Raw genomic sequence first — 19,550 nt, forward strand, 5'->3', positions numbered from 1 at the left:
TTTCCTTCGGTTGCCTTTTACGACCCCCACGGGAAGAAAGGGGGAGGTGCTATTCTACTCGGCCGACACCACACGGCAAAGCTAAATCATAATGCTATATTTTTCATATATATATATATATATATATATATATATATATAGTAAGCGTTGTTTTGCCGTGTATGTAATTAGCCCCCTACACTCCCCCCTTATACCCAATATGCCCTACCCAATATGCCCACTAAATTTCATAAAAACCAGTCCAGCCGTTTCGGAGGAGTATTGTAACTAACATTGTGACACGAGAATTTTATATATAAGAAAGATTGTTTTACATAAACCTTGTCTGAAAGGACAGGAGATTAACTATGATAGATGATTAATAACTAAAAACTAGGACAATGTGGTTAGTTTTATGATTATTAGAAATACTCGGAATAAGAAAGGAAAAAATTCACGAAAACGTGAATATTTTAGAATAAAATGTAATATAATTCGTTTATTTTGATAATTTTCATTCTATTTTAGTTTTGCGACTTGGCAACTCTTCCAGTGGACGCCACATTTAAAATTATAGGTATTTTAATGTACTGTTATTTTATTTTTATAGCCGTATAATGTTTTCCGTTTTGTAAGTAACAATAAAGTAGCGTTTTGCGAAAACTACAGGAGTATTACAAACGTAACGTGTGGTGTGCGGTGTTTTTATTAAAAACCGTAAATCGTCCGCGTGCTGTTTCGGAATAGCTAGGGAGTAAACTATTTGTATAGCTTTATTCGTATTCTAGATGATTAAAGCAAAAAATAGATGGATAAAGAACAAAATTAGTTCTTATTACATTTGTTTTTAATAAATAAATTAATTTGAGGTCTGCTTTTCTTCAAAAAAAAAAAAAAATCAATGAAATTAATGATATTCTATAAGAAAATATTTTGCAACTAATTTCGCTTCAATTTTATAGAATTTTTTTTTGTGGAAGAGTCATGTGTAATGGATTAGAATTAATCTATATACATATTCTTAGAAATCAGAAGTGAAAGAGAATTGTTTTTAAAAAGAATAAGACATGGATTAACTTTACAAGATTTATTTATTTACATCAACTAAATGTTTATCAACACAAGTACAAGTACGCATCCTATTAGCACTAGAGAGTACGTCCGTCGCTGCCGCGAGCTCGAAGCGAAGGCAGCGATGCCAGGGATGTGAAACTCGCCTACATAACGTAATTCAGAAATAGTCATACAAACTAACGCCACTCTTGGACGATGAGGGTGAGTTCGGCATGATATATTAATGTGTCGAAAATAGATGGCAGTAGCAGCAGTAGAGTCGAGAATTTTTGCAAATATAATTAATTTAAATAATCATAAACATATTTTGTATGATTCATAGGTATAAAAAGATATATTATAAAATATAAATATATTTTAATTTATCTCCAATATTTTCGCCGTGGCAATATTATTGAGGCCCATTGTTCGTTAGTCGGCCATATTTGAATTTTGAATTACTCCTCGTTTTTCTGTTCAGGCCCCTGACCATAGATTAAGTATTAGTTACCACGTAACAGATGCGACAGTGATGTATTCCCTAGTTTCCAGTTGTTCCGTTTTGGCACCACTGTAGCCTCCTTCAAGACAGACTCCACAAGACGCTCGTCAAAAAAACCTTGAAATACATTGCTTGCCGGAGCACAAGAGAACCTTATTAATACTGTCTTTCAGCTAGCTAGAGTTGTTTCGTCACCATTGACTGATGGTGACATACTTTCCTGCAACAGAGTCCAAAAATTTAACCCTAATTCAAAGACACCGAGGACAGTCATATGCAGACTACCGAGCAAATTAAAGAGAGATAATTTACTAGCTGCAGTTTTATCTTACAACAAGGCGAACCCAAAACAAAAGCTTAACACCAAACTTTTAGGGTTCGATGATGCAGAGTCTCCAGTTTATGTAAGAGAGCATCTTTCACCAACCAATAAAAGCCTTCATGCAGCGGCTAGAATAAGAGCTAAGGAGAAGCTCTATAAATTTGTTTGGGTGCGCAATGGAAAAATTTTCGTTAGAAAGAATGAATCATCACCGGCGCTGGTCATTACCCACATGGATGCTCTTAAGAAGCTTGTAAACTAGTATCTGTTATTAGCTGTTTCGTTTCATTTTGATCTTAGTTTTGTTTTTTTTATAGTATTAAATTTAAGTTAATTGTTTTAATTCATGTCTAATCAACTGAGCATTTACTATCAAAATGTAAGAGGTATTCGTACGAAGATGCAGGATGTCTATAAAAATGTATTAACATGTAACTACCAAATAATGTGGTCCGACGCCGACGGTTTTTTTTTTTTTTTTATCCTTACTAAATACTGTTTATGCAGAAGTATGCACATTATTGCTTTCTAATTTCTAACATTATTATTTTTCTTATCTATGTCTATATTTACACTTATTGCTTGTTATTATATATGTACACTTATTTCCTAGTTACCATATCTGTAAACTTATGTTCTACTGTCTTACAATGTACACTTAACCTATATTTCTGTTAGTAGGGTAACGATGCGCTATTCATAACGATGCGCTATTTATAACGATGCGCTATTTATAAAGTAGCGCTATTTATAACGATGCGCTATTCATAACGATGCGCTATTTATAACGATGCGCTATTTATAAAGTAGCGCTATTTATAACGATGCGCTATTTATAACGATGCGCTATTTATAACGTAGCGCTATTTATAACGCTGCGCTATTTATAACGATGCGCTATTTATAACGATGCGCTATTTATAACGATGCGCTATTTATAACGATGCGCTATTTATAACGATGCGCTATTTATAACGATGCGCTATTTATAACGTAACGCTATTTATAACGATGCGCTATTTATAACGATGCGCTATTTATAACGTAGTGCTATTTATAACGTAGCGCTATTTATAACGATGCGCTATTTATAACGATGCGCTATTTATAGCGATGCGCTATTTATAACGTAGCGCTATTTATAACGATGCGCTATTTATAACGATGCGCTATTTATAACGATGCGCTATTTATAGCGATGCGCTATTTATAACGTAGCGCTATTTATAACGATGCGCTATTTATAACGATGCGCTATTTATAACGATACGCTATTTATAACGATGCGCTATTTATAACGATGCGCTATTTATAACGTAACGCTATTTATAACGATGCGCTATTTATAACGATGCGCTATTTATAACGATGCGCTATTTATAACGATGCGCTATTTATAACGTAGCGCTATTTATAACGTAGCGCTATTTATAACGATGCGCTATTTATAACGATGCGCTATTTATAGCAATGCGCTATTTATAACGTAGCGCTATTTATAACGTAGTGCTATTTATAACGATGCGCTATTTATAACGTAGTGCTATTTATAACGTAGCGCTATTTATAACGTAGCGCTATTTATAACGATGCGCTATTTATAACAATGCGCTATTTATAACGATGCGCTATTTATAACGATGCGCTATTTATAACGATGCGCTATTTATAACGATGCGCTATTTATAACGATGCGCTATTTATAACGATGTGCTATTTATAACGTAGCGCTATTTATAACGTAGCGCTATTTATAACGATGCGCTATTTTAACGATGCGTTATTTATATTATATCTTCTCCTCTTTCTCGTCCTTCTCCTTCTCGTCCTTCTACTTCTCCTTCTCCTTCTCATTCGCCTTCTCCGTCTCCTTCTCCTTCTTCTTCTCCTTCTCCTTCTCCTTCTTCTTCTTCTTCTGCTAACAGTGGCACTGACGGCTGCACAGAGCTCCGCCTCGGTCACCGGGGGGGATCCCGCTCTCCGCCACACCCGACGGCGACCCATGGACGGAAATTTTTGCGTCAGGTGGACGGTCAGCACCCCGTGCCGCTTTTGGACCCAGCGACTTAGGTGGGGACGTATAGCGTCCACCGTCGCTGAGCCCGCCACCGGAGACCCCAGACTCTCCTCGCACTTGTTCATCAGGGCCCTCTGAGCTTGAGCCCTGATGTCCGTTGTTCGGTCCGCACTCTCGACTTGTCCTCTAGCTCTGAGGCTCGATCTCACCGCGTACAGTCTCGCGAGCATCTCCGCCTGGAGTACCCAGGGCAGATTGCCGTACCGCACAGTACCGTAGGGCACCGTACAGTGCCATGCTGCGCACTATGCTGACGTAGAGACGCCGGCACGGCGAGGCTTTCTCGAGCCTCGGAGCGAGCTGTGTAAATTGCGCACCTGTAATGTATTGTGGAAAATAATACTACTAGATCGTTCAATAAGCCCCGAGACTAACCTGGAAATGGCGCATATATTAAAAACTCTTTTGATTTTTAAAAAGTACTGGCTATCAATACAAGAATATGTGTCAAATTTTTAAAAATGGAACAATAAAATTATTGATTTTGAAACATTTAAGTGACGCTACGGTTGTAATTTCGATACAATGGAAAAAAAAACGAGTTTCGCGTGTTGATAAAACATTGTTTTTTAATGGGAAAAAATACCGTTGAAGCACAGCAATGGCTTATAAAATGTTATGCAGGATCAGCTCCCTCTAAAGCAACCATTTGTCGGTGGTATGCCAACTTCAAACGCGGTCGCATGGACACCAATGATGGGGAACGCTCAGGTCGTCCAAATGAAGCAGTGACTCAACAAAATATTAACCAAGTCCTCAAAATCGTATTGGTAGATCGGAAGGTAAAAGTGCGAGAGATAGCCGAGATAGTGGAGATTTCAGCTGGTAGTGTTTTCGCTATTTTACATAAAAATTTGGCCATGAAAAAGCTTTTTTCTAAGTGTGTGCCGCGTTTGCTTACAACTAATCAAAAGGAACAACGTATCAATGATTCAGAGCGATGTTTGGCGCTGATGAATCATAATAAAAAGGATTTTTTACGTCGGTATGTAACAATGGATGAAACCTGGATATACCATTTCACTCCGGAATCCAATCGGCTGGCAGCGGAGTGGAGAGCGGCTAGTGAAAGCCGCCCGAAGCGTCCAAAGACTCAGAAATTGGCCGGTAAGGTTATGGCGTCTATATTTTGGGATGCGCATGGAATACTTTTCATCGACTACCTTGAAAAGGGGGAAAATATAAATAGTGACTATTACATGTGCTTATTGGAGCGATTGAAGTACGAAATTGCGGATAAACGGCCTCACATGAACAAAAAGAAAGTGGTGTTTCACCAGGACAACGCGCCTTGTCACAAGTCCGTGAGAACGATGGCCAAAATTAACGAATTGGGCTTCGAATTGCTTCCTCATCCCCCTTATTCGCCAGACTTGGCCCCCAGCGATTACTGGCTGTTTGCATACCTCAAAAAAATGCTTCAGGGTAAGAAATTTGACTCAAATAGTTAAGTTATCGCAGCAACGGAGGCTTATTTTGAAGCCAAAGACAAATCGTTCTACACACATGGGATAGAAAAGTTAGAAAAGCGTTGGAGGGACTGTATCGCTCTTGGAGGAGACTATGTTGATGAATAAAAATTAATTTTATAAAAAAGACCTTTTTTTAGTACTTAGTCTCAGGACTTATTGAACCACGTGTTAATTACTCGATAACAATTGTAGATAATTTATTCAAGGCTCAAACCAATTCTATAATTACTTGAATCTAGATTCTCACTTATTATTAGCTTTAAGTTTCAACCCATTTTTACATAGCCGATCAATAACTATTTCCAATGCTTTTATATGTGCAACTCTATTTTTACCCCCCATTTTAACGTCATCTAGGAAAATTTCTACGTTAGGTATGTTGCCTAAAAGTGAACACACAATTCTTTGGAAAATGCCTGGACTCGATGCTAAGCCATAACTAATCTATTGTACTTGAATAACCCCCTATGTGTGCTTATAACTGTATACTCCATCGATTCATCGAGCTCTATTTGATTATACGCCTGTGATAGGTCAATTTTTGAAAAAGAAGCCGACGCGCTTAGTCTAACTAAGACATCTTCAATTCTGGGTAAAGGAAAGCGATCGATCAATTAATTCGGGTTAACCGTTGCCTCATAATCAGCGCAAATTGTTAAGGAACATCAGCCTTGCTCACCGGCACCAGTGGCGAGGCCCAGTCAGAGCAGTCGACGGGTTCGATGATGCTGCCCCGCAGCATCACGCTTAGCTCGGCGTCCACGCGCGCGCTCATCGCGTACGGCAACGGCCGCGCGCGGTGGAACACCGGCACCGCGCCCGCGCGCAGTCGCGTACGCTCATTATTTTGCAGGCTGGGGTGGGGTAGGTGCGGCGCACGCGGCGTTATTGCCCCGCCCTCCGCGCTCCGTCGCACGACGTCACTGAGTAGAGAGGCCGGGTCGTGGGAAAGTTTCTAACAATATAATAAAATGGTAGGAAAGTCAAAACTGTACATTGAATATCTTTTTTAAAAGAATACTAGGGTTGTGATCAACAATCGATAGCGAAGCCAAAAATATAGTTTTTAGAATTTTTGTCTCTTTGTCTGTTTGTCTGTATGTATGTCCGGGATAAGTGCAAAAAGTACTGCATGGATTTACTTCAAATTTGGCACGAAAAAAGAAGTCGGGTCAACATATAGGCTACATGTTATCACGCTATCACCTACGGGGAAAGAGCAGTGAACCTTTATTTCTTTAACGCATTCTGTAACAACGTGTAATCTAACGACGCATATTTGAATGTTGTTGTTATTATGTTAATAACCATGTCAAAAGCTAGCTTCACACTACAAATAAAGACATTCTGTAGTATATTTAGTATCAGCATTGCACCCGTGCGAAGCCGGGGCGGGTCGCTAGTTAGTAATAAAAAGGAATGCAATCGAAATAAGTAAACTAATCTTTTTACAAATTAAGGTTGATTATAATTGCAGTATTTTTAAACAACATACTCCTTATTAAGAAATTTTGAATAGTAATTTGTTTTGATACTATACTCCTTATTGAGTTCTCTTTGAATACCAGTATTCAATTATACACAATGACTTCAGTAAAGTCTGAATTCCTAGTATGCATCCAGTTAGATCTGGTCCGATTACCTCGCAGTGTCCGGTGCGAGTGCCGGAGCGGGTAATGTCACATTAGAATGCATTGGGTGTCAGTACAGGAGCGCGAATGTGTGTAATGTTCCGGAGACGCGCTGAGAATATAGGGGATAGCGGGCATAGGTACAGTTTTATTGCGAACACAAGTTTAATGGTCGGAAACGAATCCATCCATCTTTTTTGTAATATAATTTAATCTATATAAACAAAAATGAATCGTATTACATGTTGCTAGGTGCAGAACTCGAAAACGGTTTAACGAATTGTAGCACAAAAATTGGAAAATATCAAAAAATGTAATGATTATATTAACTTCAGCCGTTAAATAGTTCATATGGCAGGACAAAGCCTGTCGGGGCCAGAAAGTTAGCTGTAATTATATGAAATTCTCAATTAATTTATTTCTAAACTTTTATGTGTTTTTATCCTGGTATTATTTATTGCTCAATATTTATACGGTAGTACCTAAACAAGCTTTTAAGCGCATGTTGCTTAGTGATGCTAAGCCTAATCGTAGTATCTACATAGTATTTTTGTATTGTAATAAAAAAAATATATTTATTAAAAAAATATTGTTATTTTATGTAAATATTTTGGTATACTTTAAAGTTTAATCCAGTTTTGTATATTTTTTATACAAATGACATTTGTGTCTCATTATAATAATGTACTTTGCATAATCTCTGAAAACGCGAACTTGATGAGAAGTGGTGGCAGAATGATTTTCGCAAAAAATTCCATTAGAATTTTTAAGAGACTTGTTAATAAGGTGAAATTTTTTACAAGTAACAAATAAAACTGAAAAGTTTGGTCGTGTTTTTCTACGGAAACTCAAACCTAAAATATATATTATTTTTATTTCACCGAACGCCATTTCACAAATAAATCTACTTATTAGACGTCAGGTTAGGAAAAATTGTTGAACACTGCATTTTGGAAAAAGGTTTTCTGTATATTTTAGGTGAAGTTAGTTCCAGGATTTTTTTAAATAAAAAGTGCTTATCGTGGGATACTGAGAACTATTACTGAATTATAATAATACAACTTTTTCCGATTATTAAGTTTTAAAATGCCCTACGTTTCGGATACATACGTATAAAGCAACAATGGTCACGGAAGAGACTATTACTGAAGTTCATTTTACTAGAGACCCAGAGATTGCAATTATAAATATGAACTGCCTTTGCTTTTTTGTTTATTGTAACGATTTTAAATTATTTTATTGAATATGGAAACCTCATGGTAGATACATATATAATAATTATATATCAACTATTTTTTAAAATTAAAACTCATTCTTTTAGAAAAGAGATTAGAGATTAGTAGAGTTTAATTTAAAAAATGGTAATAAATATAATTATCGAGTTATAACTAAAGTTGTTCATCATCATCATCATCGTCATTTCAGCCTATTTCAGTCCACCGCTGGACATAGGCCTCAACAAGTTCGCGCCAAAAATGGCGTGTGAACTCATGCGTGTTGCCCATAGTTACCACGCTGGGTAGGCGGGTTGGTGACCGCAGGGCAGGCAGGACTTTTTTTATTGTAACTAAAATTGTCAGTTACGATAAAAAAAGTTATCAAAGTTTGTCTCAGTACCTATTCTATTCGTTTGACTGTTACAAAAGTTAAACCATTCACGAAAGACGGTTGCTTGTTGACCTTTGACCTGACGAAAAGTTCAAACTGCAAACTTTAACTATTGAGACACTAAAAGAAACCCGTATACTAAAATCTAGATTTTTCATTTATACTTAAGTCTTGATTGCTAAAGATATAAATCTTTTACGCGTGTAACGGACTTCGAATGTTGTTTTAAAAATTTTATAGCTTTAGTTTCTAATAGTTCAATTATAACTTTATAAAATAACGTATTAGTTCTATGCATTATAGGAAGTACTGATGTTACGTAAGCTGCTGTGTTTGTGTGTTTAAATTGCTTTTGAAATTGAAAGGTATTATACATATAGTTCAGCCGCTCTGGTGTAGTGCTGCGTGTAGTCACCTGAAACACCGACGGTTTGCGGGTTTGATTCCCGCTCGAGATGGATGTTTGTATATATGCAAATATTTTTTTCCGGTTTGGATGTGTTATAATTCGATAATTATAGTAGTTATAATTTTTTTTATTAAGCCTTACCAATCTATAGGTTAAACTGAAGGTGAATATTATTGTATTTAGGACGAGGACTACACTATTATGATATACTTGGTTAGGTTTTTTAGGATTGTGTAGTTTTGTAATTAATGTTAATGAAATGTACAATAAGTAATTTGTTTCAATATTGGTTTATGATGTATATGTTTATCATTGTGGGTCCTTTTATTGGTATATCTTTCTCTTCTATATCATAGAGGAAATCATTCTAATTTTATACAATAAATGCTTTCTCATATAATTGTAGAAGTCAGGTAACATTTCTATATAGAGTTGCTCCTATAAAGATAAAAAATAGACTTGGTTGTTATCCATACATTTTACTAAACCGATATGTCATGTTCGTTGTAGGTCATTCTATTTCCCAAAATTTTGACATTATTGCAAGCCATAAAAGTTTAAAAACTCTTATCAATTTTAACAATTTTTTTTACCATTAGAAAACTATATTACACAGAGGTAACATATATTATAAAACATAACACGAGGATAAGAAATAACAGAATACATAAAAATGCTATCAGAAGCAGAAAAACAAAAAGAACAAAAAGTTAATTTTCAAAAGTGATCGCATAACAGCAGAGCAAGTGCAAATTCGAATCATTTCAGCAAGAATTATAGCATAGAGTTCTAGGAATGATATAAATAATTTTCCGATGTTAATTGAGTTACCCTCGTCTCATTAAGGGCTGTCAAGATAAACTACGTCAAGGGCGTTGGATGTGCATGTCGATAATAGGATTCTTTTATTACTAGACTTTTTCTATCAAACCGTTTGTTTCTAGTTTACAAATAGTAGTGTAGTATTATATATTTCGACCAAATACTTTTTCTATTTTATAACTCGCCAAAGAAGTATTTTGTTTGCTATAATTATTTTGTTACATTTATATCGAGTATATCTATCAGTTATAAAGGATAATCAAGCAATTAAAAATCTTTCTCCCCGTTGATATCGTAAGAGGCGACTAAGGAATAACACAGTTTCACCACCACCTTGGAACTTAAAAAGCCGACCGATGGCAGGATAACCATCCAACTGTTGGCTTTGAAATACACAGGCCGAAGACGGGCAGCAGCGTCTTCGGTGCGACAAAGTCACCCCTGCAGTCATCAACCCGCCTGCCCAGCGTGGTGACTATGGGCAACACACATGAGTTCACGCCATTTTTGGCGTGAGCTTGTGGGGCCTATGTCCAGCAGTGGACTGTGATAGGCTGAAAACATGATGAATGATGAAGCAATTAAAAATAAAAATCTTAATAATGCTTTAATAAAACATTAGGGAAACAACATTAAATGAATTATATAGCCAATTTAATAATATTTTATATGTATATATATACAATATTATTAAACATATTTATAAATACTATATATATACTACAATACATATATTTATATATAAATACACACCAGCCTTTTCGAAGAGTTCAATAAAAACTGCCTGAAAATTCAAAGCTACCATAATGGTATTTGTTCGAAAATTTTGGTCACTTAGACGTATTCTTTTCGCTCAGCGCTCCAGCGGCCTTAGCCAAGTTGACAATCTACAATCGATAACGCTATTAGAAAACTAACCAAATGTATAGGAATGACATCATCTCAACGTTAAGTCACGTGATCATAACAAACGAATCGAAAATTCGTAGACAAGTTTACTTGTTCAAAATGTTACAACGAAATGGAATCGTTTCTACAACGACGATCACTACATCCCATACAAATGGTAGCCATGTTACAGTTTTGACAAGCGTCAGCGAAACGATGTCGAAATTTTTGAACGATAGCTAAAAGATGGCCGAGACCCAGTAGTAAACGTTAAAAAATGGCGTCTATTATGATAATATGAAAGAGTTGTGTTAGGACCGAGAATTGTTTATTTACGATAATTTTGAACTATATTCAGCATTTAGCCATGATGATTTCGGAAGAGCCATGCTGAGTTATTATTGAATAGGTTATAGTAATTCTAAGTTAGTAAGATTTTATTTACATTGTCTAGTTACAAACTTTTATTCTTTTTTTATAAGAATTAATAAACGCTTTACACTCAACGGATCCCCCAGTAGGACTTTCTCCTGTGTTGGGGGTCCGGAAACACATACAATATACAATACACAAACACAACACCCAGACTACGACTAACATCTATATGGTCGATATAAATGTCTGTCGGGAGCGGGAATTGAACCCGCGACCGCTAGCGCAACAGCCAATGCATTTACCGTTGCGCCAACGCGTCGTACTTAACTTCGTACGTCGTACGTAACTTTTATGTAGGTCCTTCATATTTAATTTATCATTTACCTACATATGATTAATAAGTTATTAATAGTATTTTGTCAATGTCCAGTTAATTTTATGTTCAATGTAATGTACCTACTTAAATATAAAATAATTAATAAAACATTATTATTATCACAAATAAGTTTATTATTTTTTATTAAAACACTGATGATATTCGTGGCATGCACAGTTGGAAAGAAAGGATTTTTCAGTCATTAATACTTTTTATTTACAATTCACTCAAAACCTACATTTTAGGTATTATTTGTTACTTTACATAAAAATCAATTAGCTACAGTTATTGTACATAAATATTAGTTTCATTATTACATTTTAAGTATAAATTAAAATAGGTTTTGTTATATACAAACAAAAATTAATTGTTCCTCTGATATTGAAGGCAATTTGAAATTTTTTATAGCCCACAGCTGAGACCACTATCACTACATAGACATTTTAAGGAATAGTGTTTGTCGGAGGTAGCGATGATGGTCTCAACTTGTAAAAAATGGTAAAATTTGCATCAAATTGTCTAATACCAACTAAACGACTTAAAATTACATTTTGGCTTTTTTTCATTGCTATCCTTCGCAATTCTAATCACAACCTTTCCTTTTCTCTTCGTGGAATTTTTTTCCCTTTCCATGAATTCCAGGAAAGCTGCGAACTGTTCTGGGCTTGCTCAAGATCTATATTCCATCATATAAACAACTTAATTTTTAAGATTTTATTTTATTTTATTTAGGACAACAAACAATTGCATAATAAAAGTTTATCAGCGCCGTTATCCACATATAATATTATATACATGGCAGTACAATGTTTCTGAAAATGTAAATTACAATCTATTACAATTTAAGAGAAAAGAAAAAATGAATAAAATCAATGAACATGACAGCTAACGAAACGATAAGAACAAGTCCTAACCAATTCTTAAAATTAAAATTACAAAGATTTAACACCTAATAATATTCTTCCAAGATATCTTTCATTCCTATTCAGAATCATGTTATCATAACATTTCGAGTTTTTCTAGAGACAGTAATGTTTAAAATTAACACTGTGATATAATAATAATAAACCAAATATAAGAAGAACTTTACCTTATTTCGGTTACGCATAAAACACTTAATAATTTAATAACAATTTCTTCTTCAGGATTAATGGCTTTCAATAGTTCTAATAACAATTTATAATTTTATGTATAACGACGTTGTGACTTTGACGTTTTTTACAAAATATTATATATATTTACAATTCACAACTTAAGAACTAAATATTTACAGATAGTTTTGGTATAAATCATGTAAATATAATAATAATTATTATATTATTATTATATTATTACTTTGACGTTAGTTTGACGCTCGTAAAAACGTTAATCATAGACTAAAGTATTAGTTTTTTCTAAAAATGTTGTAGAATGACCGTTTGACTCAGTCGTGTCAACTTGGCTACCAATTTAAAATGACTTACGCCGAGCCGTCAACGATTGTAGAAAGACGTTCGATACGAAACGTTTGTAACTTGGCTAGGCCTTCAGTTTGTAAACTTTTCGAAAACTTTCGATAGAAAGTATAAATGTGATATTTATTTCAAATTTATTGTTGTTACGTACTTGTATATTTGATAGTTAGGATGCTGTCATAGCTAAGCGATGTGATGCTATACGATAACATGTTATGTAATGCGATATAACGCGATAATGTAAAATAACTATAGATACATTTACATAGGGTTGCATTATAAAATTACACTCAAAAAAAAGTTGGGAATCGAATTCATTATTTTGAAGATGAAAAGACAAAAAATAAAAAAATAAAAAGATACGTCTCATTGCATTTAATATAAACCTTCTTATACTTGGCGATAAAGAAAAATGCCGTTACTAAGCTTGTACATCTTGAGGAAAATTTGAGATATTTATATCTAACAATACGCTATAGAAAAGCGGATTTATAGAAGCTTAGTGAACAGCACAATAGGCCATTTGTTGACTATAGCCTTTTTACTATTATTATTATTATTACTCGATAAGCGATAAAACGTTTTGAAACGAAAGTGTAAATCTTAAAGTTTCATAAGCACTTTTAAACCGTCATTTTGCAATTTTATTGTTAATCAATACTTTTTTTATAGTTAATAAGAAGCTACAATGGATACAGAATGTAGATTTTACAGAGAAAAAGTAGAAAAAAACTCTACAGTTACTCTTTTTTAAATATATGTATTAATTGGTTGATTGATTGATTAATTGGTTTAATGGTTTTCAGTTCTGCCAGTGTAGCACGGTTGATTCCGTCAATGTCACGTAGAGTGGAGAGCACACGAAGGAGATTGGTTGGTGCGGTTGTGATAACAGTCACACTCAATTTATGTTAATTATTTTCGACTTAATTTATTTGAAATTCTTAACTGACTGTCTGATTTCTCATTGCCATTTACATCTAGCTCACGCCAACAACACTTAATATCAGGTAAGAAAAAATAATACGAATAAAAATTATTAACAAAACTTTATTTATACTTAACTAGCGTCCTGCCCCGGCTTCGCACGGTTACAAAAACTATCAGTGTTCCTCTACTATATAATGCATCTATTATACATATAAACCTTCCCCTGGAATCACTTTATTTACTAAAGAAATCCGTTGCGTAGTTTTAAAGATCTAAGCATACAGACAGCGGGAAGCGACTTTGTTTTATACTATGTAATGATAAATCAATGCTTCTTTTAAGAGTTGTTTTGCTAAAGGTTGTCTGTTGTACATTTATTTGTTTCCTTTTTGTCCTTATTTCTTTATACCTAACAGTTTTTTTTTTAATTCAAAATAGAAATTGAAAGACGTTGGCGCAACGTTCACAGCACTGGTTTGTGACTCCTGCACTGGTGGTTGCGGGTTCGATCCCCGCACATGACAAACATTTGTATTGACCATACAAATGTTTGCTGTGGTCTGGATGTTTGTGCAGTCCATGTGGGTCACCCCCCGCCTCGGAGAGCACGTTAAGCCGACGGTTCCGGTTGTTATCATGTACACCTGAAAACGTTCGTTACTCATAGTAGGGAATATATTCATCCACCAACCCGCATTAGAGCAGCGTGGTGGATTAAGCTCTGATCCTTCTCTTACATGGGGAAAAAGGCCTATGTTCAGCAGTGGCATGTTACAGGCTTAAGCGTAAAATAGAAATGACGTACATCGTCTACAGATAAACTGTTCTATAAAAAAATAAATTATAGTTAAATAAAACTAAAAAACCACGCTTTTATAGTAAATCTAAAAAAAAAAGTAGAAAATAATTTGTACGATTTTATTTTTGTGTTACCCACTCATTAGGGAATTCTAAAAATTTTTTAATATCATATTAATAATCGACTGTTTCAGCGGGGATCGAACCTGCATCTCCGACTGACTGTGTCGGTTCTCTTAGAGGTGCTTTTAAACGTGGGGTGTATTTTACTATATTTTCATAACTTTTTACTATGTTTTTATAACCCTCCGCACATATATAGTTGCAAATAGAATAGTTGTTACATTTAATATATCAAGCACCCCACGCTTTTTACTCTGAATTTAATTATTCTCTTAATAACTTAAATTTTATTATAATTTTATTTTGAAGTAATTAATTATGATTGATTGTTCGATATTCTACTACGCTAATATAAGCTCTTTGAACAAAAAAATATTTTCTACTTTTTAGTTTTACATTATTAATATAAACAATAAAAGAGTAACAATTTTCGCGCGGAATGAAGCCACGAACTTATGCCACGCGAAGCGGGCGCAAAACAGTAGTAGCTAGTAAGGTACAAACAAGGTAAAAATGAAACTACCCGAAAAAGTATCTGCCTCCGTAGTGCTGTGCCGAGTGCTCGAGCGAAAAAGTAAGACCAAAACTGCAGAAGTGCGCAGATCGCGTGCTAGCTTTATCTCTCTTACTTCTTTACAGAGGATCCACGAAATAATTTATTAATCCTGGCGGTCCTAATGAGGATATCGGGAAACTGTTATTGAATTATTGCATAGTCATCGGTCCTTGATACGTGTGCAAAGTTTCAAATTCGATCGAGCTCGAAGATTCCTACAACCCAAGCTAATAGAAGCGTGGTAAAAAGAAGAAAAAAAAAAACACGAAAACCTTACTAAACTGAAAACATTATTAATGATTGTTATATTTGGACGATATAATTTCACGACAAAACAATTTAAGAGCTATTAATTAATTCAAAAATCCAATTTGATACGTTTGTGTTTAATTGTTACGAAATCAATATCTGAACTTTCTATTATTTCCATATGGAGCATGGAAATAATAGAAACAGTTTCCATCTCAGAACTCTCAACAACAACCTTATCTTAACAAAGAGCGATAGAAAAGACGACGGAAACGAAAGGGTCACAGTATTAAACAGAGTGTTGACCAAATCGCTGCGATCTGTTTCGTTTTATTTTCGTTCAAAAATGTAATAGCTACACTGAATTCTTATAGAAGTTGTGATGTTGCAAATCCGTCTTTTTTCATTTCCTACTATTAGTAAACACTTTCTATCATATATATCAATACGCTAAGGTTAAGATGCTTGCCTCCCTTTTTAGAAAAAACCTCACAATTACTCCACATAAGTTACATATCATTTTATAGATAATTGCTTGCTCTACCGGCATTCACAACTAAAAAAGTTTTTTTTTATGTCACTAGGTCGGCAAACAAGCGTACGGCTCACCTGATGGTAAGCGATTACCGTAGCTTATAGACACCTGCAACACCAGAAGCATCGCAAGCGCGTTGCCGACCCAATCCCCAATCTCCCCAGGAGCTCTGGTCACCTCACTTACCAACAGGAACACAATACTGCTTGAAAACAGTATTATTTTGCTGTGATCTTCTGTAAGGTCCTGCTGTGCCCTCCCTCAGTAAGTTATTGTTGCTTTTGTTTTTGTAAATTAATTAATAATTAAAATTATATATATGACGGCTTTAATTTTAAAACAACGTCAGTATGATTGAAGGTCGATAATTTTTTTACTTATTTAGTGCGAATTATTCGCACAGCTATTGCTACTATATCATTAATATTATAAATACGAACGTTAGTGAGGATAGACAGATGTTGTTACTCTTTCATGTAATAACATACAACATTTATCCAGACTTTATCAAGATAAAGAAGTTACACGGGTTAAACCGCGGGGTGATGTCGTTATATGCTGTCATACTTATGTACATTGCTTAAATTATCAATAGATATTAATTTGCACTCATGGACTGAAGATAATATAAGTAGGAAATTAATTAATTTTTTTCTGTACTAATTGTTGTGTACAGAAAGTCTGTGAGGCTAAATGTTTACATAGACTTGTATATAGGTTGTTTGAGACTTGGGTAGCCTATATGCCATTAAATATGAAATACTGTTAGTTTTGTTATTTTTAATATACACAGCCGACTGTTCCTAGGATGTAAAACGCGATTCCTGTGTTTTAGGTATCAGCCAAAAAATATAAATTATTCTTTTAATATTACATTATATAAATATTACATTCAGACCCGAGGCGGAAATCATGCCTACAACCTTTGTAATGGCAAGTAGGTTGCTGCCAACTGCGCCAGCGGGTATTTTGATACTTTTCATCGAGATTAACCAAAATAAACACAGCTCTAGTAATCATCAAATGATTTCGAAAATTGTGACCGGTCAGCGAATGAGCATTCTTAAATTATGTTACCCATGAGCGTTTGCAGTGGACCAGAGAAACTACAAAAGACTTGCTTTCTTTAATGTATTAAGGGGAAAAGGACGGAAGTAGGGGCAAGGAAAGGAGATGGCGTCAGCGTCCGGCTGCATTACTCAACAAAACGTTGCTATAGTACAGTAGAAGTAGTGTATGTATATATGTATGTTTTAATGTATGTTTGTATATGTTTGTATGTATATGTTTGTATGTATGTATGTATGTATATGTTTGTATGTATATGTGTATGATGTATGGATATTTATGTAAAGTAAGTAAATGTACTATGTTTCGAATTGATCGTTTTTATTTTCTTAATTTTATTGTTCTTTTGTTATTACTACTGTTTGTTTTTTTTTGTTAACCATTTTATAAGTCTACTACAACGCTTTATTTTTTTGTTTTTGTACATCTTAAGGTTGACTGATAGATAAGACTCTATGGCTTTAAGCCCGCCTTCTGCGCAACATGTTTTTTTTTATGTCACTAGGTCGGCAAACAAGCGTACGGCTCACCTGATGGCAAGCGATTACCGTAGCTTATAGACACCTGCAACACCAGAAGCATCGCAAGCGCGTTGCCCACCCTATCCCCAATCCCCCCAGGAGTTATTTTAAGTTGTGTAATAAAGTTTTTAAATAAAAACAAATATATAGTAGCTATATAAGTCACATCATATATATTATTGGGAAGTATTGTATCACAACAAACAAACATGGATCAAAATGTTGTATGAGATACCATACATACAATATACTAATATTAAATATTGTATATTTTTATACTTGTATTTGCTCCTAAACGAAAAAATTCGGCTTCAATTTACACCCACAACTAAAATACTACAGATAGTCGAACAAACGGACAATTAAATACGCATTATTAGATATAACTCAAAAGTATTCGTCAGGTTAGCATCATATGATTCCACAGAACAAGCACCATTCGGTACCTACACCTAAGTTACGAGGATGTTGCTTTTAATTGCTGCAACTTAGAATAGTTAAAATTTTATGACTAAGATCCTACACATATTCGTTATTCCTTTCCTTTCCTCCTTGTCTGCCCTACTTTTCAACATTTCTTACAAAGCTGTGTAAATTATTTTACGATGTTTTCTTTCAAAAGCCAAGCGCAAAGTTAGGCTAGCTAAAATTTAAGCCATGCCAGCACTGACTTGAACCCAGTTGTATTGACTTCATGTGGTGAATAAAGTGGCCAGAGCTCCGGGGGAAGGTCGGATATGCACTTGCTTCTTGTGTTTCAAATGAACCGCACACCTATTGTCGCCCTAGTAATAAACACATTTTCATCCATTTGCTCATTCAAAAGATATTAATTAGGTAAAGAACTTTTAATTATATTTTATGAGGAAGTGCGACTGGGAGTATGCAAAATAAATAAGATAAAGTAATGAGAATATATTAAAAGTTATTTCAACACTCGCACTGACCGAGTCGAACCTATTAATTTCCTTTATTACGTTCGTCGACCCAAAAAGTAATTATTTTTGATTTTAACGGTTCACTGAACATTTACCTGAGGAAACGAGAAAAAAGGAAGAGTGGCGAGGAGTCGTAAGAAAAATAAGATATTATTTCGTATTATTGTAATAGTTTTATGTTATAAGTTGAGTATCTTATTGTTTTATACTCATTGTTGTTAGTACTTTTATTGTCTAACATTTACACACGGTCGACTGTTCCTCAGTTAGAAAATTCGATATCTGTAAAAGTACATTTAGATAAGACATAAAAATCACATAAGTATATAATACATAGTAAACACCTAGACTTGAGACGAGAACCAATCCCATTAACCTTTGATCAGAAAATAGAGTTACCCTGTCCATACCATAATTAGAACTGAATTTTGATAAAAATTGATCATACAAAAATTACTTATCAAATAAAAACAGATTTTCAAATTTAGTGGATGTAATAGACAGAAATCCTAAGTAACAAATATATAAAAAAATCAGTTAAATTTTAGGCCTATAGTAAGAACAATTTATTTATGTTTTAATCGCTTAAAAATATTCTACTAGTAGAAAATGAACCTGTTAAAGCAACAATAAGTCTGTCAACACTAAATGAAAAGAAGTCGAAACGAAAACCCATCGTTAAATCTATTACTATCAATATAAGACATTTTATTAACGAAAACAGAATTGGATATATTTTATTCATAGTTCTCGAGTGACCATCGTAAAGTCAGTGATAAGGGGTGCGACAAACGAGAGTATGTACAGAAAACTCTTTGCTGATAGAAAATATTCAATTGACTATAGTACAGTCTAGCTGCGTCT

This window comes from Melitaea cinxia, chromosome 22 (assembly GCF_905220565.1).
Source record: "Melitaea cinxia chromosome 22, ilMelCinx1.1, whole genome shotgun sequence".
NCBI classification, from domain to species: Eukaryota; Metazoa; Arthropoda; class Insecta; order Lepidoptera; family Nymphalidae; genus Melitaea; species Melitaea cinxia.